Genomic DNA, 27,079 nt, shown 5'->3' with positions numbered 1-27,079 from the left:
TCGTGCAGGGGGGTGGTGTTTCAGGGTTTAGGGCAGTGCAGTGATGTTCGGGCAGTGTGGTGGGTCCTGCTGGGAGTGGTGTTTCAGGGTTTAGGGCAGTGCAGTGGTGTTCGGGCAGTGTAGGGTGTCGTGCTGGGGGTGGTGTTTCATGATTTATGCCAGTGCAGTGGTGTTCGGGCAGTGTAGGGGGTGGTGCTGGGGTAGTGTTTCTGGGTTTAGGGCAGTGCAGTGGTGTTCGGGCAATGTAGGGAGTCGTGCAGGGGGTGGTGTTTCAGGGTTTAGGGCAGTGCAGTGATGTTCGGGCAGTGTAGGGGGTCCTGCTGGGAGTGGTGTTTCAGGGTTTAGGGCAGTGCAGTGGTGTTCGGGCAGTGTAGGGTGTCGTGCTGGGGGTGGTGTTTCATAATTTATGCCAGTGCAGTGGTGTTCGGGCAGTGTAGGGGGTGGTGCTGGGGTAGTGTTTCTGGGTAGTTCAGTGGTGTTCAGGCATTGTAGGGGGTCTTGCTGGGGGTGGTGTTTCAGGGTTCAGGGCAGTGCAGTAGTGTTCAGGCAGTGTAGTGGGTCTTGCTGGGGCTGCTGTTTTAGGGTTTTGGGAAGTGCAGTGGTGGTCTGGCAGTGTAGGGGTTCGGCTGAGGCTTGTGTTTCAGGGTTTAGGGCAGTGCAGTGGTGTTCGGGCAGTATAGGGGGTCGTGCTGGGGCTTGTGTTTCAGGGTTTAAGGTAGTGCAGTGGTGTTCGGGCAGTGTAGGGGGTCGGGCTGTGGGCTGGTGTTTCAGGGTTTTGGGCAGTGCAGTGGTGTTCGGGCAGTGTAGGGGGTCGGTCTGTGGGCTGGTGTTTCAAGGTTTAGGGCAGTGCAGTGGTGGTCGGGCAGTGTAGGGGTTATACTGGGGCTGGTGTTTCAGGGTTTAGGGCAGTGGTATTCAGGCAGTGTAGTGGGTCGTGCGGGGGTGGTGTTTCAGGGTTTAGGGCTGTGCAGTGGTGTTCGGGCAGTGTAGGGGGTCATGCGGGGGTGGTGTTTCAGGGTTTAGGGCAGTGCAGTGGTGTTCAGGCAGTGTAGGGGGTCATGTGGCGGTGGTGTTTCAGGGTTTAGGGCAGTGCAGTGGTGTTTGGGCAGTGTAGGGCGTCGTGCTGGGGCTGGTGTTTCAGGGTGTAGGGCAGTGCATTGGTGTTCGGGTGGTGTAGGGGGTTGGCTGGGGCTGGTGTTTCAGGGTTTCGGGCAGTACAGTGGTGTTCGGGCAGTTTAGGGGGTCTTGATGGGGGTGATGTTTCAGAGTTTAGGGCAGTGCAGTGGTATTCGAGCAGTATAGGGGATCGTGCTGGGGTGGTGTTTCAGGGTTTAGGGCAGTGCAGTGGTGTTCAGGCAGTGTAGGGGGTCATGCTGGGTCTGGTGTTTCAGGGTTTAGGGCAGTGCAGTGGCCTTCAGGCAGTGTAGGGAGTCGTGCTGGGTCTGGTGTTTCAGGATTTTCGGCAGTGCAGTGGTGTTCAGGCACTGTAGGGGGTCTTGCTGGGGCTGGTGCTTCAGGGTTTTGGGCAGTGCAGTGCTGTTCGGGCACTGTAGGGGGTCTTACTGGGGCTGGTATTTCAGGGTTTTGGGCAGTGCAGGAGTGTTCGGGCACTGTAGGGGGTCTTACTGGGGACTGGTGTTTCAGGGTTTATCGCAGTGCAGTGGTGTTCGGGCAGTGTAGGGTGCCGTGCTGGGTCTGGTGTTTCAGGGTTTAGAGCAGTGCAATGGTGTTCAGGCAGTGTAGGGGGTCGTACAGTGGTATTCGGGCAGTGTAGGAGGTCATGCTGAGTCTGGTGTTTCGGGGTTTAGGGCAGTAAAGTGGTGTTCGGGCAGTGTAGTGGGTCATGCTGGGTCTGTTGTTTCAGGGTTTTGGGCAGTGCAGTTGTGTTCGGGCAGTGTAGAGGGTCATGCTGGGTCAGGTGTTTGAGGGATTAGGGCAGTGCAGTGGTGTCCGGGCATTGTAGGGGGTCTTGCTGCAGTTGGTGTTTCAGGATTTAGGGTAGTGGTGTTCGGGCAGTGTAGGGGGTCTTGCTGGGGGTGGTGAATGAGGGTTTAGGGCAGTGCAGTGGTGTTCGGGCATTGTAGGGGGTCTTGCTGGGGTGTGGTGTTTCAGGGTTTAGGGCAGTGCAGTGGTGTTCGGGCATTGTAGGGGGTCGTAATGGGTCTGGTGTTTCAGGGTTTAGGGCAGTGCAGTGGTATTCGGGCAGTGTGGGGGTTGTGCTGGGTCTTGTGTTTCGGGGTTTAGGGCAGTGCAGTGGTGTTTTGGCAGTGTAGGGGGTCGTGCTGGGTCTGGTGTTTCAGGGTGTAGGGCAGGGCAGTGGTTTTCAGGCAGTGGAGGGGGTCTGGTGTTTCAGGGTTTAGGGCAGTACAGTGGCCTTCAGGCAGTGTAGGGAGTTGTGCTGGGACTGGTGTTTCAGGGTTTTCGGCAGTGCAGTGGTGTTCGGGCACTGTAGGTGGTCTTACTGGGGCTGGTGTTTCAGGGTTTTGGGCAGTGCAGGAGTGTTCGGGCACTGTAGGGGGTCTTACTGGGGACTGGTGTTTCAGGGTTTATGGCAGTGCAGTGGTGTTCGGCAGTGTAGGGTGTCGTGCTGGGTCTGGTGTTTCAGGGTTTAGGGCAGTGCAATGGTGTTCAGGCAGTGTAGGGGGTCGTACAGTGGAATTCGGGCCGTGTAGGAGGTCATGCTGAGTCTGGTGTTTCAGGGTTTAGGGCAGTAAAGTGGTGTTCGGGCAGTGTAGGGGGTCATGCTGGGTCTGGTGTTTCAGGGTTTTGGGCAGTGCAGTTGTGTTCAGGCACTGTAGGGGGTCTTGCTGGGGGCTGGTGTTTCAGGGTTTAGGGTAGTGCAGTGGTGTTCGGGCAGTGTAGGGGGTCATGCTGGGTCAGGTGTTTCAGGTATTAGGGCAGTGCAGTGGTTTTCGGGCAGTGTAGGGGGTCGTGCTTGGTCTGGTGTTTCAGGGTTTAGGGCAGTGCAGTGGTGTTCGGACAGTTTAGGGAGTTGTGCTGGGTCTGGTGTTTCAGGGTTTTGGGCAGTGCAGTGGTGTTCGGGCAGTGTAGTGGGTCATGCTGGGTCTGGTGTTTCAGGGTTTAGGGCAGTGCAGTGGTGTTCGGGCAGTGTAGAGGGTCATGCTGGGTCAGGTGTTTCAGGGATTAGGGCAGTGCAGTGGTGTCCGGGCATTGTAGGGGGTCTTGCTGCAGTTGGTGTTTCAGGATTTAGGGTAGTGGTGTTCGGGCAGTGTAGGGGGTCTTGCTGGGGGTGGTGAATGAGGGTTTAGGGCAGTGCAGTGGTGTTCGGGCATTGTAGGGGGTCTTGCTGGGGTGTGGTGTTTCAGGGTTTAGGGCAGTGCAGTGGTGTTCGGGCATTGTAGGGGGTCGTAATGGGTCTGGTGTTTCAGGGTTTAGGGCAGTGCAGTGGTATTCGGGCAGTGTGGGGGTTGTGCTGGGTCTTGTGTTTCGGGGTTTAGGGCAGTGCAGTGGTGTTTTGGCAGTGTAGGGGGTCGTGCTGGGTCTGGTGTTTCAGGGTGTAGGGCAGGGCAGTGGTTTTCAGGCAGTGGAGGGGGTCGTGCTGGGTCTGGTGTTTCAGGGTTTAGGGCAGTACAGTGGCCTTCAGGCAGTGTAGGGAGTTGTGCTGGGACTGGTGTTTCAGGGTTTTCGGCAGTGCAGTGGTGTTCGGGCACTGTAGGTGGTCTTACTGGGGCTGGTGTTTCAGGGTTTTGGGCAGTGCAGGAGTGTTCGGGCACTGTAGGGGGTCTTACTGGGGACTGGTGTTTCAGGGTTTATGGCAGTGCAGTGGTGTTCGGCAGTGTAGGGTGTCGTGCTGGGTCTGGTGTTTCAGGGTTTAGGGCAGTGCAATGGTGTTCAGGCAGTGTAGGGGGTCGTACAGTGGAATTCGGGCCGTGTAGGAGGTCATGCTGAGTCTGGTGTTTCAGGGTTTAGGGCAGTAAAGTGGTGTTCGGGCAGTGTAGGGGGTCATGCTGGGTCTGGTGTTTCAGGGTTTTGGGCAGTGCAGTTGTGTTCAGGCACTGTAGGGGGTCTTGCTGGGGGCTGGTGTTTCAGGGTTTAGGGTAGTGCAGTGGTGTTCGGGCAGTGTAGGGGGTCATGCTGGGTCAGGTGTTTCAGGTATTAGGGCAGTGCAGTGGTTTTCGGGCAGTGTAGGGGGTCGTGCTTGGTCTGGTGTTTCAGGGTTTAGGGCAGTGCAGTGGTGTTCGGACAGTTTAGGGAGTTGTGCTGGGTCTGGTGTTTCAGGGTTTTGGGCAGTGCAGTGGTGTTCGGGCAGTGTAGTGGGTCATGCTGGGTCTGGTGTTTCAGGGTTTAGGGCAGTGCAGTGGTGTTCGGGCAGTGTAGGGAGTCGTGCTGGGTTACGGTGTTTCAGGGTTTTGGAGAGTGCAGTGGTGTTCGGGCAGTGTAGGGGGTCATGCTGGGTCTGGTGTTTCAGGGTTTTGGGCAGTGCAGTTCTGTTCAGGCACTGTAGGGGGTCTTGCTGGGGGCTGGTGTTTCAGGGTTTAGGGCAGTGCAGTGGTGTTCGGGCAGTGTAGGGGGTCATGCTGGGTCAGGTGTTTCAGGGTTTTGGGCAGTGCAGTTGCGTTCAGGCACTGTAGGGCGTCTGGCTGGGGGCTGGTGTTTCAGGGATTAGGGCAGTGCAGTGGTGTCCGGGCATTGTAGGGGGTCTTGCTGCAGTTGGTGTTTCAGGATTTAGGGTAGTGGTGTTCGGGCAGTGTAGGGGGTCTTGCTGGGGGTGGTGTTTCAGGGTTTAGGGCAGTGCAGTGGTGTTCGGGAATTGTAGGGGGTCGTAATGGGTCTGGTGTTTCAGGGTTTAGGGCAGTGCAGTGGTATTCGGGCAGTGTAAGTGGTCTTGCTGGGGGTGGTGTTTCAGGGTTTAGGGTAGTGCAGTGGTGTTCGGGCAGTATAGGGGGTCGTGCTGGGGCTTGTGTTTCAGGGTTTAGGGTAGTGCAGTGGTGTTCGGGCAATGTAGGGGGTCGGGCTGTGGGCTGGTGTTTCAGGGTTTTGGGCAGTGCAGTGGTGTTCGGGCAGTGTAGGGGGTCGGGCTGTGGGCTGGTGTTTCAGGGTTTTGGGCAGTGCAGTGGTGTTCGGGCAGTGTAGGGGGTCGGGCTGTGGGCTGGTGTTTCAAGGTTTAGGGCAGTGCAGTGGTGGTCGGGCAGTGTAGGGGTTATACTGGGGCTGGTGTTTCAGGGTTTAGGGCAGTGGTATTCAGGCAGTGTAGTGGGTCGTGCGGGGGTGGTGTTTCAGGGTTTAGGGCTGTGCAGTGGTGTTCGGGCAGTGTAGGGGGTCATGCGGGGTTGGTGTTTCAGGGTTTAGGGCAGTGCAGTGGTGTTCAGGCAGTGTAGGGGGTCATGTGGTGGTGGTGTTTCAGGGTTTAGGGCAGTGCAGTGGTGTTTGGGCAGTGTAGGGCGTCGTGCTGGGGCTGGTGTTTCAGGGTGTAGGGCAGTGCATTGGTGTTCGGGTGGTGTAGGGGGTTGGCTGGGGCTGGTGTTTCAGGGTTTAGGGCAGTACAGTGGTGTTCGGGCAGTTTAGGGGGTCTTGATGGGGGTGATGTTTCAGAGTTTAGGGCAGTGCAGTGGTATTCGAGCAGTATAGGGGATCGTGCTGGGGTGGTGTTTCAGGGTTTAGGGCAGTGCAGTGGTGTTCAGGCAGTGTAGGGGGTCATGCTGGGTCTGGTGTTTCAGGCTTTATGGCAGTACAGTGGCCTTCAGGCAGTGTAGGGAGTCGTGCTGGGTCTGGTGTTTCAGGATTTTCGGCAGTGCACTGGTGTTCAGGCACTGTAGGGGGTCTTGCTGGGGCTGGTGCTTCAGTGTTTTGGGCAGTGCAGTGCTGTTCGGGCACTGTAGGGGGTCTTACTGGGGCTGGTGTTTCAGGGTTTTGGGCAGTGCAGGAGTGTTCGGGCACTGTAGGGGGTCTTACTGGGGACTGGTGTTTCCGGGTTTATCGCAGTGCAGTGGTGTTCGGGCAGTGTAGGGTGCCGTGCTGGGTCTGGTGTTTCAGGGTTTAGAGCAGTGCAATGGTGTTCAGACAGTGTAGGGGGTCGTACAGTGGTATTCGGGCAGTGTAGGAGGTCATGCTGAGTCTGGTGTTTCGGGGTTTAGGGCAGTAAAGTGGTGTTCGGGCAGTGTAGGGGGTCATGCTGGGTCTGTTGTTTCAGGGTTTTGGGCAGTGCAGTTGTGTTCAGGCACTGTAGGGGGTCTTGCTGGGGGCTGGTGTTTCAGGGTTTAGGGCAGTGCAGTGGTGTTCGGGCAGTGTAGAGGGTCATGCTGGGTCAGGTGTTTCAGGGATTAGGGCAGTGCAGTGGTGTCCGGGCATTGTAGGGGGTCTTGCTGCAGTTGGTGTTTCAGGATTTAGGGTAGTGGTGTTCGGGCAGTGTAGGGGGTCTTGCTGGGGGTGGTGAATGAGAGTTTAGGGCAGTGCAGTGGTGTTCGGGCATTGTAGGGGGTCTTGCTGGGGTGTGGTGTTTCAGGGTTTAGGGCAGTGCAGTGGTGTTCGGGCATTGTAGGGGGTCGTAATGGGTCTGGTGTTTCAGGGTTTAGGGCAGTGCAGTGGTATTCGGGCAGTGTGGGGGTTGTGCTGGGTCTTGTGTTTCGGGGTTTAGGGCAGTGCAGTGGTGTTTTGGCAGTGTAGGGGGTCGTGCTGGGTCTGGTGTTTCAGGGTGTAGGGCAGGGCAGTGGTTTTCAGGCAGTGGAGGGGGTCGTGCTGGGTCTGGTGTTTCAGGGTTTAGGGCAGTACAGTGGCCTTCAGGCAGTGTAGGGAGTTGTGCTGGGACTGGTGTTTCAGGGTTTTCGGCAGTGCAGTGGTGTTCGGGCACTGTAGGTGGTCTTACTGGGGATGGTGTTTCAGGGTTTTGGGCAGTGCAGGAGTGTTCGGGCACTGTAGGGTGTCGTGCTGGGTCTGGTGTTTCAGGGTTTAGGGCAGTGCAATGGTGTTCAGGCAGTGTAGGGGGTCGTACAGTGGAATTCGGGCCGTGTAGGAGGTCATGCTGAGTCTGGTGTTTCAGGGTTTAGGGCAGTAAAGTGGTGTTCGGGCAGTGTAGGGGGTCATGCTGGGTCTGGTGTTTCAGGGTTTTGGGCAGTGCAGTTGTGTTCAGGCACTGTAGGGGGTCTTGCTGGGGGCTGGTGTTTCAGGGTTTAGGGTAGTGCAGTGGTGTTCGGGCAGTGTAGGGGGTCATGCTGGGTCAGGTGTTTCAGGTATTAGGGCAGTGCAGTGGTTTTCGGGCAGTGTAGGGGGTCGTGCTTGGTCTGGTGTTTCAGGGTTTAGGGCAGTGCAGTGGTGTTCGGACAGTTTAGGGAGTTGTGCTGGGTCTGGTGTTTCAGGGTTTTGGGCAGTGCAGTGGTGTTCGGGCAGTGTAGTGGGTCATGCTGGGTCTGGTGTTTCAGGGTTTAGGGCAGTGCAGTGGTGTTCGGGCAGTGTAGGGAGTCGTGCTGGGTTACGGTGTTTCAGGGTTTTGGAGAGTGCAGTGGTGTTCGGGCAGTGTAGGGGGTCATGCTGGGTCTGGTGTTTCAGGGTTTTGGGCAGTGCAGTTCTGTTCAGGCACTGTAGGGGGTCTTGCTGGGGGCTGGTGTTTCAGGGTTTAGGGCAGTGCAGTGGTGTTCGGGCAGTGTAGGGGGTCATGCTGGGTCAGGTGTTTCAGGGTTTTGGGCAGTGCAGTTGCGTTCAGGCACTGTAGGGCGTCTGGCTGGGGGCTGGTGTTTCAGGGATTAGGGCAATGCAGTGGTATCCGGGCATTGTAGGGGGTCTTGCTGCAGTTGGTGTTTCAGGATTTAGGGTAGTGGTGTTCGGGCAGTGTAGGGGGTCTTGCTGGGGGTGGTGTTTCAGGGTTTAGGGCAGTGCAGTGGTGTTCGGGAATTGTAGGGGGTCGTAATGGGTCTGGTGTTTCAGGGTTTAGGGCAGTGCAGTGGTATTCGGGCAGTGTAAGTGGTCTTGCTGGGGGTGGTGTTTCAGGGTTTAGGGCAGTGCAGTGGTGTTCGGGCATTGTAGGGGGTCTTGCTGGGGTGTGGTGTTTCAGGGTTTAGGGCAGTGCAGTGGTGTTCGGGCATTGTAGGGGGTCGTAATGGGTCTGGTGTTTCAGGGTTTAGGGCAGTGCAGTGGTATTCGGGCAGTGTGGGGGTTGTGCTGGGTCTTGTGTTTCGGGGTTTAGGGCAGTGCAGTGGTGTTTGGGCAGTGTAGGGGGTCATGCCGGGTCTGGTGTTTCAGGGTTTGGGGCAGGGCAGTGGTTTTCAGGCAGTGTAGGGGGTCATGCTGGGTCTGGTGTTTCAGGGTTTAGGGCAGTGCAGTGGCCTTCAGGCAGTGTAGGGAGTAGTGCTGGGTCTGGTGTTTCAGGGTTTTCGGCAGTGCAGTGGTGTTCGGGCACTGTAGGGGGTCTTACTGGGGCTGGTGTTTCAGGGTTTTGGGCAGTGCAGGAGTGTTCGGGCACCGTAGGGGGTCTTACTGGGGACTGGTGTTTCAGGGATTATGGCAGTGCAGTGGTGTTCGGGCAGTGTAGGGTGTCGTGCTGGGTCTGGTGTTTCAGGGTTTAGGGCAGTGCAATGGTGTTCAGGCAGTGTAGGGGGTCGTACAGTGGTATTCGGGCAGTGTAGGAGGTCATGCTGAGTCTGGTGTTTCAGGGTTTAGGGCAGTAAAGTGGTGTTCGGGCAGTGTAGGGGGTCATGCTGGGTCTGGTGTTTCAGGGTTTTGGGCAGTGCAGTTGTGTTCAGGCACTGTAGGGGGTCTTGCTGGGGACTGGTGTTTCAGGGTTTAGGGCAGTGCAGTGGGGTTCAGGCAGTGTAGGGGGTCATGCTGGGTCAGGTGTTTCAGGGATTAGGGCAGTGCAGTGGTTTTCGGGCAGTGTAGGGGGTCGTGCTTGGTCTGGTGTTTCAGGGTTTAGGGCAGTGCAGTGGTGTTCGGACAGTTTAGGGAGTTGTGCTGGGTCTGGTGTTTCAGAGTTTTGGGCAGTGCAGTGGTGTTCGGGCAGTGTAGTGGGTCATGCTGGGTCTGGTGTTTCAGGGTTTAGGGCAGTGCAGTGGTGTTCGGGCAGTGTAGGGAGTCATGCTGGGTTACGGTGTTTCAGGGTTTTGGAGAGTGCAGTGGTGTTCGGGCAGTGTAGGGGGTCATGCTGGGTCAGGTGTTTCAGGGATTAGGGCAGTGCAGTGGTGTCCGGGCATTGTAGGGGGTCGTGCTGCAGTTGGTGTTTCAGGATTTAGGGTAGTGGTGTTCGGGCAGTGTAGGGGGTTTTCCTGGGGGTGGTGAATGAGGGTTCAGGGCAGGGCAGGGGTGTTCGGGCAGTGTTGGTGGTCTTGCTGGGGGTGGTGTTTCAGGGTTTAGGGCAGTGCAGTGGTGTTCGGGCATTGTAGGGGGTCTTGCTGGGGTGTGGTGTTTCAGGGTTTAGGGCAGTGCAGTAGTGTTCGGGCATTGTAGGGGGTCGTAATGGGTCTGGTGTTTCAGGGTTTAGGGCAGTGCAGTGGTATTCGGGCAGTGTGGGGGTTGTGCTGGGTCTTGTGTTTCGGGGTTTAGGGCAGTGCAGTGGTGTTTGGGCAGTGTAGGGGGTCGTGCTGGGTCTGGTGTTTCAGGGTTTAGGGCAGGGCAGTGGTGTTCAGGCAGTGTAGGGGGTCGTGCTGGGTCTGGTGTTTCAGGGTTTAGGGCAGTGCAGTGGCCTTCAGGCAGTGTAGGGAGTCGTGCTGGGTCTAGTGTTTCAGGGTTTTCGGCAGTGCAGTGGTGTTCGGGCACTGTAGGGGGTCTTACTGGGGCTGGTGTTTCAGGGTTTTGGACAGTGCAGGAGTGTTCGGGCACTGTAGGGTGTCGTGCTAGGTCTGGTGTTTCAGGGTTTAGGGCAGTGCAATGGTGTTCAGGCAGTGTAGGGGGTCGTACAGTGGTATTCGGGCAGTGTAGGAGGTCATGCTGAGTCTGGTGTTTCAGGGTTTAGGGCAGTAAAGTGGTGTTCGGGCAGTGTAGGGGGTCATGCTGGGTCTGGTGTTTCAGGGTTTTGGGCAGTGCAGTTGTGTTCAGGCACTGTAGGGGGTCTTGCTGGGGGCTGGTGTTTCAGGGTTTAGGGCAGTGCAGTGGTTTTCGGGCAGTGTAGGGGGTCATGCTGGGTCAGGTGTTTCAGGGATTAGGGCAGTGCAGTGGTTTTCGGGCAGTGTAGGGGGTCGTGCTTGGTCTGGTGTTTCAGGGTTTAGGGCAGTGCAGTGGTGTTCGGACAGTTTAGGGAGTTGTGCTGGGTCTGGTGTTTCAGGGTTTTGGGCAGTGCAGTGGTGTTCGGGCAGTGTAGTGGGTCATGCTGGGTCTGGTGTTTCAGGGTTTAGGGCAGTGCAGTGGTGTTCGGGCAGTGTAGGGAGTCGTGCTGGGATACGGTGTTTCAGGGTTTTGGAGAGTGCAGTGGTGTTCGGGCACTGTAGGGAGTCTTCCTGGAGCTGGTGTTTCAGGGTTTTGGGCAGTGCAGTTCTGTTCGGGCACTGTAGGGGGTCTTGCTGGGGGCTAGTGTTTCAGGGTTTATGGCATTGCAGTGATGTTCAGGCAGTGTAGGGAGTCGTGCTGGGGCTGGTGTTTCAGGGTTTAGGGCAGTGCAGTGGTGGTCGGGCAGTGTAGGGGGTCGTGCAGGGGTGTTTGGGCAGTGTAGGGGGTCATGCTGGGGCTGGTGTTTCAGGGTTTAGGGCAGTGCAGTGGTGCTCGGGCAGTGTAGGGGGTTATGCTGGGTGCTGGTGTTTCAGGGTGTAGGGCAGTGAAGTGGTGTTTGAGCAGTGTAGGGGGTCAGCTGGGGCTGGTGTTTCAGGGTTTAGGGCAGTGCAGTGGTGTTCGGGCAGTGTAGGGGGTCTTGCTAGGGGTGGTGTTTCAGGGTTTAGGGCAGTGCAGTGGTGTTCGAGCAGTGTAGGGGATCGTGCTGGGGTGGTGTTTCAGGGTTTAGGGCAGTGCAGTGGTGTTCGGGCAGTGGAGGGGGTCGTGCTGGGGGTAGTGTTTCAGGGTTTAGGGCAGTGCAATGATGTTCGGACAGTGTAGGGGGTCATGCTGGGGGTAGTGTTTCAGCATTTAGTGCAGTGCAGTGGTGTTCAGGCAGTGTAGGGAGTCCTGCTGTCGGTGGTGTTTCAGGGTCTAGGGCAGTGAAGTGGTGTTCGGGCAGTGTAGGGGTGGTGCTGTGGTAGTGTTTCTGGGTTTATGGCAGTTCAGTGGTGTTCGGGCAGTGTAGGGTGTCTTGCTGGGGGTGGTGCTTCAGGGTTTAGGGCAGTGCAGTGCTGTTCAGGCAGTTTAGTGGGTCTTGCTGGGGCTGCTGTTTCAGGGTTTTGGGAAGTGCAGTGGTGTTCCGGCAGTGTAGGATGTCTTGCTGGGCTGATGTTTCAGGGTTTTGGGCAGTGCAGTGGAGTTTCGGCAGTGTAGGGGGTCTTGCTGGTGCTGGTGTTTCAGGGTTTTGGGCAGTGCAGTGGTGCTCGGGCAGTGTAGGGTGTCGTGCTGGGTGCTGGTGTTTCAGGGTGTAGGGCAGTGAAGTGGTGTTTGGGCAGTGTAGGGGGTCAGCTGGGGCTGGTGTTTCAGGGTTTAGGGCAGTGCAGTGGTGTTCAGGCAGTGTAGGGGGTCTTGCTAGGGGTGGTGTTTCAGGGTTTAGGGCAGTGCAGTGGTGTTCGAGCAATGTAGGGGATCGTGCTGGGGTGGTGTTTCAGGGTTTAGGGCAGTACAGTGGTGTTCGGGCAGTGGAGGGGGTCGTGCTGGGGTAGTGTTTCAGGGTTTAGGGCAGTGCAATGATGTTCGGACAGTGTAGGGGGTCATGCTGGGGGTAGTGTTTCAGGGTTTAAGGCAGTGCAGTGGTGTTCGGGCATTGTAGGGGGTCGTAATGGGTCTGGTGTTTCAGGGTTTAGGGCAGTGCAGTGGTATTCGGGCAGTGTGGGGGTTGTGCTGGGTCTTGTGTTTCGGGGTTTAGGGCAGTGCAGTGGTGTTTGGGCAGTGTAGGGGGTCGTGCTGGGTCTGGTGTTTCAGGGTTTAGGGCAGGGCAGTGGTGTTCAGGCAGTGTAGGGGGTCGTGCTGGGTCTGGTGTTTCAGGGTTTAGGGCAGTGCAGTGGCCTTCAGGCAGTGTAGGGAGTCGTGCTGGGTCTAGTGTTTCAGGGTTTTCGGCAGTGCAGTGGTGTTCGGGCACTGTAGGGGGTCTTACTGGGGCTGGTGTTTCAGGGTTTTGGACAGTGCAGGAGTGTTCGGGCACTGTAGGGTGTCGTGCTAGGTCTGGTGTTTCAGGGTTTAGGGCAGTGCAATGGTGTTCAGGCAGTGTAGGGGGTCGTACAGTGGTATTCGGGCAGTGTAGGAGGTCATGCTGAGTCTGGTGTTTCAGGGTTTAGGGCAGTAAAGTGGTGTTCGGGCAGTGTAGGGGGTCATGCTGGGTCTGGTGTTTCAGGGTTTTGGGCAGTGCAGTTGTGTTCAGGCACTGTAGGGGGTCTTGCTGGGGGCTGGTGTTTCAGGGTTTAGGGCAGTGCAGTGGTGTTCGGGCAGTGTAGGGGATCATGCTGGGTCAGGTGTTTCAGGGATTAGGGCAGTGCAGTGGTTTTCGGGCAGTGTAGGGGGTCGTGCTTGGTCTGGTGTTTCAGGGTTTAGGGCAGTGCAGTGGTGTTCGGACAGTTTAGGGAGTTGTGCTGGGTCTGGTGTTTCAGGGTTTTGGGCAGTGCAGTGGTGTTCGGGCAGTGTAGTGGGTCATGCTGGGTCTGGTGTTTCAGGGTTTAGGGCAGTGCAGTGGTGTTCGGGCAGTGTAGGGAGTCGTGCTGGGATACGGTGTTTCAGGGTTTTGGAGAGTGCAGTGGTGTTCGGGCACTGTAGGGAGTCTTTCTGGAGCTGGTGTTTCAGGGTTTTGGGCAGTGCAGTTCTGTTCGGGCACTGTAGGGGGTCTTGCTGGGGGCTAGTGCTTCAGGGTTTATGGCATTGCAGTGATGTTCAGGCAGTGTAGGGAGTCGTGCTGGGGCTGGTGTTTCAGGGTTTAGGGCAGTGCAGTGGTGGTCGGGCAGTGTAGGGGGTCGTGCAGGGGTGTTTGGGCAGTGTAGGGGGTCATGCTGGGGCTGGTGTTTCAGGGTTTAGGGCAGTGCAGTGGTGTTCGGGCAGTGTAGGGGGTTATGCTGGGTGCTGGTGTTTCAGGGTGTAGGGCAGTGAAGTGGTGTTCGAGTAGTGTACGGGGTCGTGCTGGGGTGGTGTTTCAGGGTTTAGGGCAGTGCAGTGGTGTTCGGACAGTGTAGGGGGTCTTCCTGGTGGTGGTGTTTCAGGGTTTACGGCAGTGCAGTCGTGTTTGGGCAGTGTAGGGGGTCATTCGGAGGGGTGTTTCAGTGTTTACGGCATTGCAGTGGTGTTCAGGAAGTGTAGGTGGTCATGTGGGGGTGGTGTTTTAGGGTTTAAGGCAGTGCAGTGGTGTTCGGGCAGTGTAGGGGGTCGTGCTGGGGGCTGGTGTTTCAAGGTTTAGGGCAGTGCAGTGGTGTTCTGGCAGTGTAGGGGGTCGTGCTGGGGCTGGTGTTTCAGGGTTTAGGGCAGTGGTGTTCGGGCAGTGTAGGGGTTCATGCGGGGGTGGTGTTTCAGGGTGTAGGGCAGTGCAGTGGTGTTCGGGCAGTGTAGGGGTTCAGCTGGGGCTTGTGTTTCAGGGTTTAGGGCAGTGCAGTGGTGTTCGGGCAATGTAGGGGGTCTTGCTGGGGGAGATGTTTCAGGGTTTAGGGCAGTGCGGTGGTGTTCGAGCAGTGTAGGGGATCGTGATGGGGGTGGTGTTTCAGGGTTTAGAGCAGTGCAGTGGTGTTCGGGCAGTGTGGGGGGTCATGCTGGGGTTGGTGTTTCAGGGTTTAGGGCAGTGCAGTGGTGTTCGGGCAGTGTAGGGGGTCGTGCAGGGGGTGGTGTTTCAGGATTTAGGGCAGTGCAGTGATGTTCGGGCAGTGTAGGGGGTCCTGCTGGGAGTGGTGTTTCAGGGTTTAGGAAAGTGCAGTGGTGTTCCTGCAGTGTGGGGTGTCGTGCTGGGGGTGGTGTTTCATGATTTATGGCAGTGCAGTGGTGTTCGGGCAGAGTAGGGGGTGGTGCTGTGGTAGTGTTTCTGGGTTTATGGCAGTTCAGTGGTGTTCGGGCAGTGTAGGGTGTCTTGCTGGGGGTGCTGCTTCAGGGTTTAGGGCAGTGCAGTGCTGTTCAGGCAGTGTAGTGGGTCTTGCTGGGGCTGCTGTTTCAGGGTTTTGGGAAGTGCAGTGGTGTTCCGGCAGTGTAGGATGTCTTGCTGGGCTGATGTTTCAGGGTTTTGGGCAGTGCAGTGGAGTTTCGGCAGTGTAGGGGGTCTTGCTGGTGCTGGTGTTTCAGGGTTTTGGGCAGTGCAGTGGTGCTCGGGCAGTGTAGGGTGTCGTGCTGGGTGCTGGTGTTTCAGGGTGTAGGGCAGTGAAGTGGTGTTTGGGCAGTGTAGGGGGTCAGCTAGGGCTGGTGTTTCAGGGTTTAGGGCAGTGCAGTGGTGTTCGGGCAGTGTAGGGGGTCTTGCTAGGGGTGGTGTTTCAGGGTTTAGGGCAGTGCAGTGGTGTTCGAGCAGTGTAGGGGATCGTGCTGGGGTGGTGTTTCAGGGTTTAGGGCAGTGCAGTGGTGTTCGGGCAGTGGAGGGGGTCGTGCTGGGGGTAGTGTTTCAGGGTTTAGGGCAGTGCAATGATGTTCGGACAGTGAAGGGGGTCATGCTGGGGGTAGTGTTTCAGCATTTAGTGCAGTGCAGTGGTGTTCAGGCAGTGTAGGGAGTCCTGCTGTCGGTGGTGTTTCAGGGTCTAGGGCAGTGAAGTGGTGTTCGGGCAGTGTAGGGGTGGTGCTGTGGTAGTGTTTCTGGGTTTATGGCAGTTCAGTGGTGTTCGGGCAGTGTAGGGTGTCTTGCTGGGGGTGGTGCTTCAGGGTTTAGGGCAGTGCAGTGCTGTTCAGGCAGTTTAGTGGGTCTTGCTGGGGCTGCTGTTTCAGGGTTTTGGGAAGTGCAGTGGTGTTCCGGCAGTGTAGGATGTCTTGCTGGGCTGATGTTTCAGGGTTTTGGGCAGTGCAGTGGAGTTTCGGCAGTGTAGGGGGTCTTGCTGGTGCTGGTGTTTCAGGGTTTTGGGCAGTGCAGTGGTGCTCGGGCCGTGTAGGGTGTCGTGCTGGGTGCTGGTGTTTCAGGGTGTAGGGCAGTGAAGTGGTGTTTGGGCAGTGTAGGGGGTCAGCTGGGGCTGGTGTTTCAGGGTTTAGGGCAGTGCAGTGGTGTTCAGGCAGTGTAGGGGGTCTTGCTAGGGGTGGTGTTTCAGGGTTTAGGGCAGTGCAGTGGTGTTCGAGCAATGTAGGGGATCGTGCTGGGGTGGTGTTTCAGGGTTTAGGGCAGTACAGTGGTGTTCGGGCAGTGGAGGGGGTCGTGCTGGGGTAGTGTTTCAGGGTTTAGGGCAGTGCAATGATGTTCGGACAGTGTAGGGGGTCATGCTGGGGGTAGTGTTTCAGCGTTTAGTGCAGTGGTGTTCAGGCAGTGTAGGGAGTCCTGCTGTGGGTGGTGTTTCAGGGTCTAGGGCAGTGCAGTGGTGTTCGGGCAGTGTAGGGGGTCATGCTGGGCGTAGTGTTTCAGGGTTTAGGGCAGTGCAGTGGTGTTCGGGCAGTGTAGGGGGTCGTGCTGGTGCTGGTGTTTCAGGGTTTAGGACAGTGCAGTGGTGTTCGGGCAGTGTAGAGGGTCGTGCGGGGGCTGGTGTTTCAGGGTTTACGGCAGTGCAGTGGTTTTCGGGCCGTGTAGGGGGAAAGTGTGGGGGCTGGTGTTTCAAGGCCTAAGGCAGTGCAGTGGTGTTCGAGCAGTGTAGGGGATCGTGCAGGGTGGTATTTCAGGGTTTAAGGCAGTGCAGTGGTGTTCAGGCAGTGTAGGGAGTCGTGCTGGGGCTGGTGTTTCAGGGTTTGGGGCAGTGCAGTGGTGTTTGGGCAGTGTAGAGGGTCATGCTGGTGCTGGTGTTTCAGGGTTTTGGGCAGTGCAGTGGTGTTTGGGAAGTGTAGTGGGTCTTGCTGGGGGTGGTGTTTCAGGGTTTAGGGCAGTGGTGTTCGGGCAGTGCAGGGGGTCGTGCTGGGGGTGGTGTTTCAGGGTTTAGGGCAGTGCAGTGGTGTTCGGGCAATATAGGGGGTCATGCTGCGGTGGTTTCAGGGTTTAGGGCAGTGCAGTGGTGTTGGGCAGTGTAGAGGGTCATGCTGGGGGTAGTGTTTCAGATTTTAGGGCAGTGCAGTGGTGTTCGGGCAGTGTAGTGGGCGTTCTGGAGGTCGTGTGTCAGGGTTTAGGGCAGTGCAGTGGTGTTCGGGCAGTGTAGGGGGTCATGCCGGGGGTGGTGTTTCAGGGTTTAGGCCAGTACAGTGGTGTTCGTGCAGTGTAGGAGGTCATGCTACAGGTAGTGTTTTAGTGTTTAGGGCAGTGCAGTGGTGTTGTGGCAGTGTAGGGGGTCGTGCTGGGGTAGTGTTTAAGGGTTTAGGGCAGTGGTGTTCGGGCAATGTAGGGGGTCATGCAGGGGGGTGGTGTTTCAGGGTTTAGGGCAGTGCAGTGATGTTCGGGCAGTGTAGGGGGTCCTGCTGTGTGTGGTGTTTCAGGGTTTAGGGCAGTGCAGTGGTGTTCGGGCAGTGTAGGGTGTCGTGCTGGGGGTGGTGTTTCATGATTTATGCCAGTGCAGTGGTGTTCGGGCAGTGTAGGGGGTGGTGCTGGGGTAGTGTTTCTGGGTTTATGGCAGTTCAGTGGTGTTCAGGCAGTGTAGTGGGTCTTGCTGGGGCTGCTGTTTCAGGGTTTTGGGAAGTGCAGTGGTGGTCTGGCAGTGTAGGGGTCTTGCTGGGGCTGGTGTTTGAGGGTTTTGGGCAGCGCAGTGGTGTTCGGTCAGTGTAGGGGGTCTTGCTGGGGCTGGTGTTATAGGGTTTAGGGCAGTGGTGTTTGGGCAGTGTAGGGGGTCATGCGGGGGTGGTGTTTCAGGGTGTAGGGCAGTGCAGTGGTGTTCGGGCAGTGTATGGGTTCGGCTGGGGCTTGTGTTTCAGGGTTTAGGGCAGTGCAGTGCAGTGGTGTTCGGGCAGTATAGGGGGTCGTGCTGGGGCTGGTGTTTCAGGGTTTTGGGCAGTGCAGTGGTGTTCGGGCAGTGTAGGGGGTCGGTCTGGGGGCTGGTGTTTCAAGGTTTAGGGCAGTGCAGTGGTGGTCGGGCAGTGTAGTGGGTCGTGCGGGGGTGGTGTTTCAGGGTTTAGGGCTGTGCAGTGGTGTTCGGGCAGTGTAGGGGGTCATGCGGGGGTGGTGTTTCAGGGTTTAGGGCAGTGCAGTGGTGATCAGGCAGTGTAGGGGGTCATGTGGCGGTGGTGTTTCAGGGTTTAGGGCAGTGCAGTGGTGTTTGGGCAGTGTAGGGCGTCGGGCTGGTGTTTCAGGGTGTAGGGCAGTGCAGTGGTGTTCGGGCGGTGTAGGGGGTTGGCTCGGGCTGGTGTTTCAGGGTTTAGGGCAGTGCAGTGGTGTTCGGGCAGTTTAGGGGGTCTTGATGGGGGTGATGTTTCAGAGTTTAGGGCAGTGCAGTGGTGTTCGAGCAGTGTAGGGGATCGTGCTGTGGGTAGTGTTTCAGGGTTTAGGGCAATGCAATGATGTTCGGACAGTGTAGGGGGTCATGCTGGGGGTAGTGTTTCAGGGTTTAGGGCAGTGCAATGATGTTCGGACAGTGTAGGGGGTCATGCTGGGGGTAGTATTTCAGCGTTTAGTGCAGGGCAGTGGTGTTCAGGCAGTGTAGGAAGTCCTGCTGTGGGTGGTGTTTCATGGACTAGGGCAGTGCAGTGGTGTTCGGGCAGTGTAGGGGGTCATGCTGGGCGTAGTGTTTCAGGGTTTGGGGCAGTGCAGTGGTGTTCAGGAAGTGTAGGGGGTTGTGCTGGTGCTGGTGTTTCAGGGTTTAGGACAGTGCAGTGGTGTTCGGGCAGTGTAGAGGGTCGTGCGGGGTCTGGTGTTTCAGGTTTTACGGCAGTGCAGTGGTGTTCGGGCCGTGTAGGGGGACGTGAGGGGGCTGATGTTTCAAGGCCTAAGGCAGTGCAGTGGTGTTCGAGCAGGGTAGGGGGTCGTGCGGGGTGGTATTTCAGGGTTTAAGGCAGTGCAGTGGTGTTCAGGCAGTGTAGAGAGTCGTGCTGGGGCTGGTGTTTCAGGGTTTGGGGCAGTGCAGTGGTGTTTGGGCAGTGTAGAGGGTCATGCTGGTGCTGGTGTTTTAGGGTTTTGGGCAGTGCAGTGGTGTTTGGGAAGTGTAGTGGGTCTTGCTGGGGGTGGTGTTTCAGGGTTTAGGGCAGTGCAGGGGGTCGTGCTGGGGGTGGTGTTTCAGGGTTTAGGGCAGTGCAGTGGTGTTCGGGCAATATAGGGGGTCATGCTGTGGTGGTTTCAGGGTTTAGGGCAGTGCAGTGGTGTTTCGGCAGTGTAGAGGGTCATGCTGGGGGTAGTGTTTCAGATTTTAGGGCAGTGCAGTGGTGTTCGGGCAGTGTAGGGGGTCGTGCCGGGGGTGGTGTTTCAGGGTTTAGGCCAGTACAGTGGTGTTCGTGCAGTGTAGGAGGTCATGCTACATGTGGTGTTTTAGTGTTTAGGGCAGTGCAGTGGTGTTCGGGCAGTGTAGGGGGTCGTGCTGGGGTAGTGTTTAAGGGTTTAGGACAGTGGTGTTCGGGCAGTGTAGGGGGTCGTGCAGGGTGGTGTTTCAGGGTTTAGGGCAGTGCAGTGGTGTTAGGTCAGTGTAGGGGGTCATGCGGGGGTGGTGTTTTAGGGTTTAGGGCAGTGCAGTGGTGTTCCGGCAATGTAGGGGGTCGTGCAGGGCGGTGGTGTTTCAGGGTTTAGGGCAGTGCAGTGATGTTCGGGCAGTGTAGGGGGTCCTGCTGGGAGTGGTGTTTCAGGCTATAGGGCAGTGCAGTGGTGTTCGGGCAGTGTAGGGTGTCTTGCTGGGGGTGATGTTTCAGGGTTTAGGGCAGAGCGGTGGTGTTCGAGCAGTGTAGGGGATCGTGATGGGGTGGTGTTTCAGGGTTTAGAGCAGTGCAGTGGCGTTCAGGCAGTTTGGGGGGTCCTGTTGGGGTTGGTGTTTCAGGGTTTACGGCAGTGCAGTGGTGTTCGGGCAGTGTAGGGGCTCGTGCAGGGGGTGGTGTTTCAGGATTTAGGGCAGTGCAGTGATGTTCGGGCAGTGTAGGGGGTCCTGCTCGGAGTGGTGTTTCAGGGTTTAGGAAAGTGCAGTGGTGTTCCTGCAGTGTGGGGTGTCGTGCTGGGGGTGGTGTTTCATGATTTATGGCAGTGCAGTGGTGTTCGGGCAGTGTAGGGGGTGGTGCTATGGTAGTGTTTCTGGGTTTATGGCAGTTCAGTGGTGTTTGAGCAGTGTAGGGTGTCTTGCAGGGGGTGGTGCTTCAGGATTTAGGGCAGTGCAGTGCCGTTCAGGCAGTGTAGTGGGTCTTGCTGGGGCTGCTGTTTCAGGGTTTTGGGAAGTGCAGTGGTGTTCCGGCAGTGTAGGATGTCTTGCTGGGCTAGTGTTTCAGGGTTTTGGGCAGTGCAGTGGAGTTTTGGCAGTGTAGGGGGTCTTGCTGGTGCTGGTGTTTCAGGGTTTTGGGCAGTGCAGTGGTGTTCGGGCAGTGTAGGGTGTCGTGCTGGGGGTGGTGTTTCAGGGTTTAGGGCAGTGGTGTTCGGGCAGTGCAGGGGGTCGTGCTGGGGTGGTGTTTCAGGGTTTAGGGCAGTGCAGTGGTGTTCGGGCAATATAGGGGGTCATGTTGTGGTGGTTTCAGGGTTTAGGGCAGTGCAGTGGTGTTTCGGCAGTGTAGAGGGTCATGCTGGGGGTAGTGTTTCAGATTTTAGGGCAGTGCAGTGGTGTTCGGGCAGTGTAGGGGGTCGTGCCGGGGGTGGTGTTTCAGGGTTTAGGCCAGTACAGTGGTGTTCGTGCAGTGTAGGAGGTCATGCTACAGGTGGTGTTTTAGTGTTTAGGGCAGTGCAGTGGTGTTCGGGCAGTGTAGGGGGTCGTGCTGGGGTAGTGTTTAAGGGTTTAGGACAGTGGTGTTCGGGCAGTGTAGGGGGTCGTGCAGGGTGGTGTTTCAGGGTTTAGGGCAGTGCAGTGGTGTTAGGTCAGTGTAGGGGGTCATGCGGGGGTGGTGTTTTAGGGTTTAGGGCAGTGCAGTGGTGTTCGGGCAATGTAGGGGGTCGTGCAGGGCGGTGGTGTTTCAGGGTTTAGGGCAGTGCAGTGATGTTCGGGCAGTGTAGGGGGTCCTGCTGGGAGTGGTGTTTCAGGGTTTAGGGCAGTGCAGTGGTGTTCGGGCAGTGTAGGGTGTCTTGCTGGGGGTGATGTTTCAGGGTTTAGGGCAGTGCGGTGGTGTTCGAGCAGTGTAGGGGATCGTGATGGGGGTGGTGTTTCAGGGTTTATAGCAGTGCAGTGGCGTTCAGGCAGTGTGGGGGGTCCTGTTGGGGTTGGTGTTTCAGGGTTTACGGCAGTGCAGTGGTGTTCGGGCAGTGTAGGGGCTCGTGCAGGGGGTGGTGTTTCAGGATTTAGGGCAGTGCAGTGATGTTCAGGCAGTGTAGGGGGTCCTGCTGGGAGTGGTGTTTCAGGGTTTAGGAAAGTGCAGTGGTGTTCCTGCAGTGTGGGGTGTCGTGCTGGGGGTGGTGTTTCATGATTTATGGCAGTGCAGTGGTGTTCGGGCAGTGTAGGGGGTGGTGCTGTGGTAGTGTTTCTGGGTTTATGGCAGTTCAGTGGTGTTCGAGCAGTGTAGGGTGTCTTGCAGGGGGTGGTGCTTCAGGATTTAGGGCAGTGCAGTGCCGTTCAGGCAGTGTAGTGGGTCTTGCTGGGGCTGCTGTTTCAGGGTTTTGGGAAGTGCAGTGGTGTTCCGGCAGTGTAGGATGTCTTGCTGGGCTAGTGTTTCAGGGTTTTGGGCAGCGCAGTGGAGTTTTGGCAGTGTAGGGGGTCTTGCTGGTGCTGGTGTTTCAGGGTTTTGGGCAGTGCAGTGGTGTTCGGGCAGTGTAGGGTGTCGTGCTGGGTGCTGGTGTTTCAGGGTGTAGGGCAGTGAAGTGGTGTTTGGGCAGTGTAGGGGGTCAGCTGGGGCTGGTGTTTCAGGGTTTAGGGCAGTGCAGTGGTGTTCGGGCAGTGTCGGGGGTCTTGCTAGGGGTGGTGCTTCAGGGTGTAGGGCAGTGCAGTGGTGTTCGAGCAGTGTAAGGGATCGTGCTGGGGTGGTGTTTCAGTGTTTCAGGGTTTAGGGCAGTGCAGTGGTGTTCGGGCAGTGGAGGGGGTCATGCTGGTGGAAGTGTTTCAGGGTTTAGTGCAGTGCAGTAGTGTTCGGGCAGTGTAGGGGGTCATGCTGGGGGTAGTGTTTCAGCGTTTAGTGCAGTGCAGTGGTGTTCAGGCAGTGTAGGGAGTCCTGCTGTGGGTGGTGTTTCAGGGTCTAGGGCAGTGCAGTGGTGTTCGGGCAGTGTAGGGGGTCATGCTGGGCGTAGTGTTTCAGGGTTTAGGGCAGTGCAGTGGTGTTCGGGCAGTGTAGGGTGTCGTGCTGGGGGTGGTGTTTCAGTGTTTAGGGCAGTGCAGTGGTGTTTGGGCAGTATAGAGGGTCATGCTGGTGCTGGTGTTTCAGGGTTTAGGACAGTGCAGTGGTGTTCGGGCAGTGTAGAGGGTCGTGCGGGGGCTGGTGTTTCAGGGTTTACGGCAGTGCAGTGGTTTTCGGGCCGTGTAGGGGGACATGCGGGGGCTGGTGTTTCAGGGTTTTGGGAAGTGCAGTGGTGTTTGGGAAGTGTAGTGGGTCTTGCTGGGGGTGGTGTTTCAGGGTTTAGGGCAGTGGTGTTCGGGCAGTGCAGGGGGTCGTGCTGGGGGTGGTGTTTCAGGGTTTAGGGCAGTGCAGTGGTGTTCGGGCAGTGTAGTGGTCGTTCTGGAGGTCGTGTTTCAGTGTTTAGGGCAGTGCAGTGGTGTTCGGGCAGTGTAGGGGGTCGTGCCGGGGGTGGTGTTTCAGGGTTTAGGCCAGTACAGTGGTGTTCGTGCAGTGTAGGAGGTCATGCTACAGGTAGTGTTTTAGTGTTAAAGGCAGTGCAGTGGTGTTCGGGCAGTGTAGGGGGTCGTGCTGGGGTAGTGTTTAAGGGTTTAGGGCAGTGGTGTTCTGGCAGTGTAGGGGGTCGTGCGGGGTTGGTGTTTCAGGGTTTAGGGCAGTGCAGTGGTGTTAGGTCAGTGTAGGGGGTCATGCGGCTGTGGTGTTTCAGGGTTTAGGGCAGTGCAGTGGTGTTCGGGCAATATAGGGAGTCGTGCAGGGGGGGGTGTTTCAGGGTTTAGGGCAGTGCAGTGATGTTCGGGCAGTGTAGGGGGTCCTGCTGGGAGTGGTGTTTCAGGGTTTAGGGCAGTGCAGTGGTGTTCGGGCAGTGTAGGGTGTCGTGCTGGGGGTGGTGTTTCATGATTTATGCCAGTGCAGTGGTGTTCGGGCAGTGTAGGGGGTGGTGCTGGGGTAGTGTTTCTGGGTTTATGGCAGTTCAGTGGTGTTCAGGCATTGTAGGGGGTCTTGCTGGGGGTGGTGTTTCAGGGTTCAGGGCAGTGCAGTAGTGTTCAGGCAGTGTAGTGGGTCTTGCTGGGGCTGCTGTTTTAGGGTTTTGGAAAGTGCAGTGGTGGTCTGGCAGTGTAGGTGTTGGACTTGGCCCTTCTGGCAGGTTCACCCCTGAACTTTTTGCTTTTTATTGGTGACTTGGTGTGGTGATTTTTGGTTTCTGCGCACTTTCCCTGTGTCCCAGGGTAAAGTGCGTGCACACTCTGAGTGCATGTGGTGAGATAGGCCTGCCCTCCCATAGGAATGCATGGGGAATGTATGTGTCCCTAGTAGTTCCTGATGCGTGGGGTGTGCAGGCCCGAGTTTGGTATGTGCGGACTCGTGGGAGTGAATGCTGCGCGATGATGTGTGCGGCGTGCATGTACCTAGTGTGGAAGTGCCACTTCTAGAAGTGGGCACTTCGGTGTGCAGTGTGTCTGTCGCGTGATTGGCTGATCATGTCATGTGACGGGCTAGGGATTCCCCAGAGTCAGGATGAGTCACCCAGTGGTGAATGGGGAGATCAGCAGCTAGATGGGTGGGAGGAGTACACCTGGGTCCTGAATAGGACAGGGTTTTCCACACACAATGCTGGCCCCGCCCCCTGCGGTGCGACTGACGACCCTAGCCCTGCCAATGAATAGAGTTAGGGGCTGAGCACATCAAGGGTGCTCCCCAACCAGCTGCGACTGGTTTTCCCCCTCACCCTGAACCCAGACAAAGGGATTTGGTGTATAAAAAGGGGCTGTGTCCCCTTACAAAATGTTCTTGCTCTGACTCGAATCTACCAGGGGCGTGCTGCTGCTGGGGCCCAGGGGAAGGCTTGCCTCCCTGGGCCCTGCCCAGCCCCTGGCTACCTGGAAGACTTCTGGGAACCCTTTTGCATTGTCCTTCTTATCCCCAAGGACCTTCAGGACTTTTTTCTGACTTCTGCGCCCTGTGAAGCGCTTTGCCCTGGCTTTGCCTGGAGGAGAGGGAGAGCCTAGGGGCTGCGAAGCACTGCGCTGCAGCCCCTCTAGGAGGGAATCCCCATCGTAGGGATTCCCCCGTTGTGCTTATGGCGGCGGGTGCCTACCCCGCATTTTTCCTTGTGTCGCGGGTGCCCACCCCGCTTTGGTGCCACATGATTGCTGTTGAATTCGGCGGGTGCCCACCCGGCATCTTGGTACCTTTCGCGGGTGCCCACCCCGCTTGTTGTCTGTCCTGGCGGGTGCCTACCCCGTTCACTGGCCATCCCGGCGGGTGCCCACCCCGCCGGTATCTAAGTTTGACTCGCGGGTGCCTACCCCGCATCGCCGCCAACTTCGGATAGGAAATCACCGCCGCGGCCGGGCCGCAATGGAACCTCTTCCGGGCCGCTGCCCAGCGCGACCCGGAAGGAGAGAAAGACTGTTCCCGTGGGCGGGGCTTCCTCGCAGGAGCAGGGAAGCCCCGCCAGTGAGAAGAGCAGGCGACCGAGGCGGACGATGGCAGCGCGGGGCTCCCAGGAGTGCAGGGAAGCCGCGCGCCACGAGAAGAGTGCAGCTGCTCCCGCCTGATGTGTCCCGAGGACCAAGGGACCGGGTGCGAAGAAGAATGCAGGTGAGAAGGGGAGCTCCCTGTGTGCCTGTTCGAGGCACAAGCGCCCGGGCGCTCCAGTGGGGGCATGATTTGAATGAAGCTCCTGTGCGCCCCAAGGGAGGGGGGGGAGGTGAGATCCGCGCCTATCTTCAGAGCGGCCCCGTCTGGCAGCGGGCCGCTCCAACGCTGGGCAGCAGTATTCCAGAGCCTCGTGGCTCAAAAGGGGCATAGTTGTTTACAGAGCCCAAGGGGGCTCCAGCATACTGGCACACAATTATTTCAGGAGCCTGTGTGCTCCAGGGGACATGATTTCCAGAGCCAGATGGCTCCCACGTTTGGCACACTGTTCTAGAGCCTAGAGGGCTCCAAGGATTGGCGCAGTTTGTTTTGAAGGGCTAATGAGAGCCCCCTGCCGCTATTTGCCTTCCCCCAGCTGCGCAGCACTTAGTGCCAGCTGCAGCGTTTAGGCCCTGCCCTGTCCCCAGCTGCCCAGCAAGTAGTGGGCAGCTGCTACGTTTAGGTTCTGGTGCGACCTGGACTATAATGTGATTTTGGTGCTAGGAAATGTACGGTGTAGTATGTTTTGCGCACCTTGTGTTCATGCTTATGGGGTTAGGAAATGTACTGTGTATAGTATATTTTGCGCTCCCTGTATTTCATACCTCTAAATGTGGTTAGTTCTGCCTAGGAGGTTGTTTTACCTTTTCAGGTTGATGGTAGGGAGAATGTACTTCCCTGTGTTATGTACGCCCCTAGAGTAGTGATACTTAGGTGGTTAGGTCTAATGCGTTAGACTACTGAGAATGTGCATAATGTATTTATGCCCCTGTGATAGATGCAGGATAGGTTTTACACCTGATGCTAGTGTGATGACGCTGAGGTCATTAGTGCGCCAGTAGAGACTGGTTGTGCTCTACAGTTACTTTGTGTTATGTCCTATGTTTACTATTGGTGATTTGTGCTATGTTCTAAGTGCTAATTCCTGACAGTGGTCCATGTGGCCCTGTCCCCTGTATATATGATCCCTTGTAAATTCTGCCCGTGCCTGTTGGCACATTGTAGAGTGTGTGTTTTTATCTAATGTGTTGTGTATAATACAAAGGCTATTTTTATAGAATACCTTGTGTGGAGTTTCCTTTGTGGTGGGCCTTGGGTGTTGTTGCTGGGTGTGCGCGCAAACGCTTTACACATCGCCTCAGAGATAAGCCTGACTGCTCGTGCCAAGCTACCAAGGGGGTGAGCAGGGGTTATCTTTGGCGTGTAACTCCCCAGCCCTGACTAGAGTGGTGGTTTCTGTCTGGCTTTGGCGCAAGCCCTAGCCAACCAGAAATCCCATTTCTAACAGTAGGGGTTCGGCTGGGGCTTGTGTTTCAGGGTTTAGGGCAGTGCAGTGGTGTTCGGGCAGTATAGGGGGTCGTGCTGGGGCTTGTGTTTCAGGGTTTAGGGCAGTGCAGTGGTGTTCGGGCAGTGTAGGGGGTCGGGCTGTGGGCTGGTGTTTCAGGGTTTTGGGCAGTGCAGTGGTGTTCGGGCAGTGTAGGGGGTCGGGCTGTGGGCTGGTGTTTCAAGGTTTAGGGCAGTGCAGTGGTGGTCGGGCAGTGTAGGGGTCATACTGGGGCTGGTGTTTCAGGGTTTAGGGCAGTGGTATTCAGGCAGTGTAGTGGGTCATGCGGGGGTGGTGTTTCAGGGTTTAGGGCTGTGCAGTGGTGTTCGGGCAGTGTAGGGGGTCATGCGGGGGTGGTGTTTCAGGGTTTAGGGCAGTGCAGTGGTGTTCAGGCAGTGTAGGGGGTCATGTGGCGGTGGTGTTTCAGGGTTTAGGGCAGTGCAGTGGTGTTTGGGCAGTGTAGGGCGTCGTGCTGGGGCTGGTGTTTCAGGGTGTAGGGCAGTGCATTGGTGTTCGGGTGGTGTAGGGGGTTGGCTGGGGCTGGTGTTTCAGGGTTTAGGGCAGTGCAGTGGTGTTCGGGCAGTTTAGGGGTCTTGATGGGGGTGACGTTTCAGAGTTTAGGGCAGTGCATTCGTGTTCGAGCAGTATAGGGGATCGTGCTGGGGTGGCGTTTCAGGGTTTAGGGCAGTGCAGTGGTGTTCAGGCAGTGTAGGGGGTCATGCTGGGTCTGGTGTTTCAGGGTTTAGGGCAGTGCAGTGGCCTTCAGGCAGTGTAGGGAGTCGTGCTGGGTCTGGTGTTTCAGGATTTTCGGCAGTGCAGTGGTGTTCAGGCACTGTAGGGGGTCTTGCTGGGGCTGGTGTTTCAGGGTTTAGGGCAGTGCAGTGCTGTTCGGGCACTGTAGGGGGTCTTACTGGGGCTGGTGTTTCAGGGTTTTGGGCAGTGCAGGAGTGTTCGGGCACTGTAGGGGGTCTTACTGGGGACTGGTGTTTCAGGGTTTATCGCAGTGCAGTGGTGTTCGGGCAGTGTAGGGTGCCGTGCTGGGTCTGGTGTTTCAGGGTTTAGAGCAGTGCAATGGTGTTCAGGCAGTGTAGGGGGTCGTACAGTGGTATTCGGGCAGTGTAGGAGGTCATGCTGAGTCTGGTGTTTCAGGGTTTAGGGCAGTAAAGTGGTGTTCGGGCAGTGTAGGGGGTCATGCTGGGTCTGGTGTTTCAGGGTTTTGGGCAGTGCAGTTGTGTTCAGGCACTGTAGGGGGTCTTGCTGGGGGCTGGTGTTTCAGGGTTTAGGGCAGTGCAGTGGTGTTCGGGCAGTGTAGAGGGTCATGCTGGGTCAGGTGTTTCAGGGATTAGGGCAGTGCAGTGGTGTCCGGGCATTGTAGGGGGTCTTGCTGCAGTTGGTGTTTCAGGATTTAGGGTAGTGGTGTTCGGGCAGTGTAGGCGGTCTTGCTGGGGGTGGTGAATGAGGGTTTAGGGCAGTGCAGTGGTGTTCGGGCATTGTAGGGGGTCTTGCTGTGCGCCCCAAGGGAGGGGGGGGAGGTGAGATCCGCGCCTATCTTCAGAGCGGCCCCGTCTGGCAGCAGGCCGCTCCAACGCTGGGCAGCAGTATTCCAGAGCCTCGTGGCTCAAAAGGGGCATAGTTGTTTACAGAGCCCAAGGGGGCTCCAGCATACTGGCACACAATTATTTCAGGAGCCTGTGTGCTCCAGGGGACATGATTTCCAGAGCCAGATGGCTC

The sequence above is a fragment of the Triturus cristatus genome, chromosome 1_1, assembly GCF_964204655.1.
Source record: "Triturus cristatus chromosome 1_1, aTriCri1.1, whole genome shotgun sequence".
In the NCBI taxonomy this organism is placed as follows: domain Eukaryota; kingdom Metazoa; phylum Chordata; class Amphibia; order Caudata; family Salamandridae; genus Triturus; species Triturus cristatus.
The sequence above is the reverse complement of the archived record's forward strand: the minus strand, read 5'-3'. Positions refer to the sequence as shown.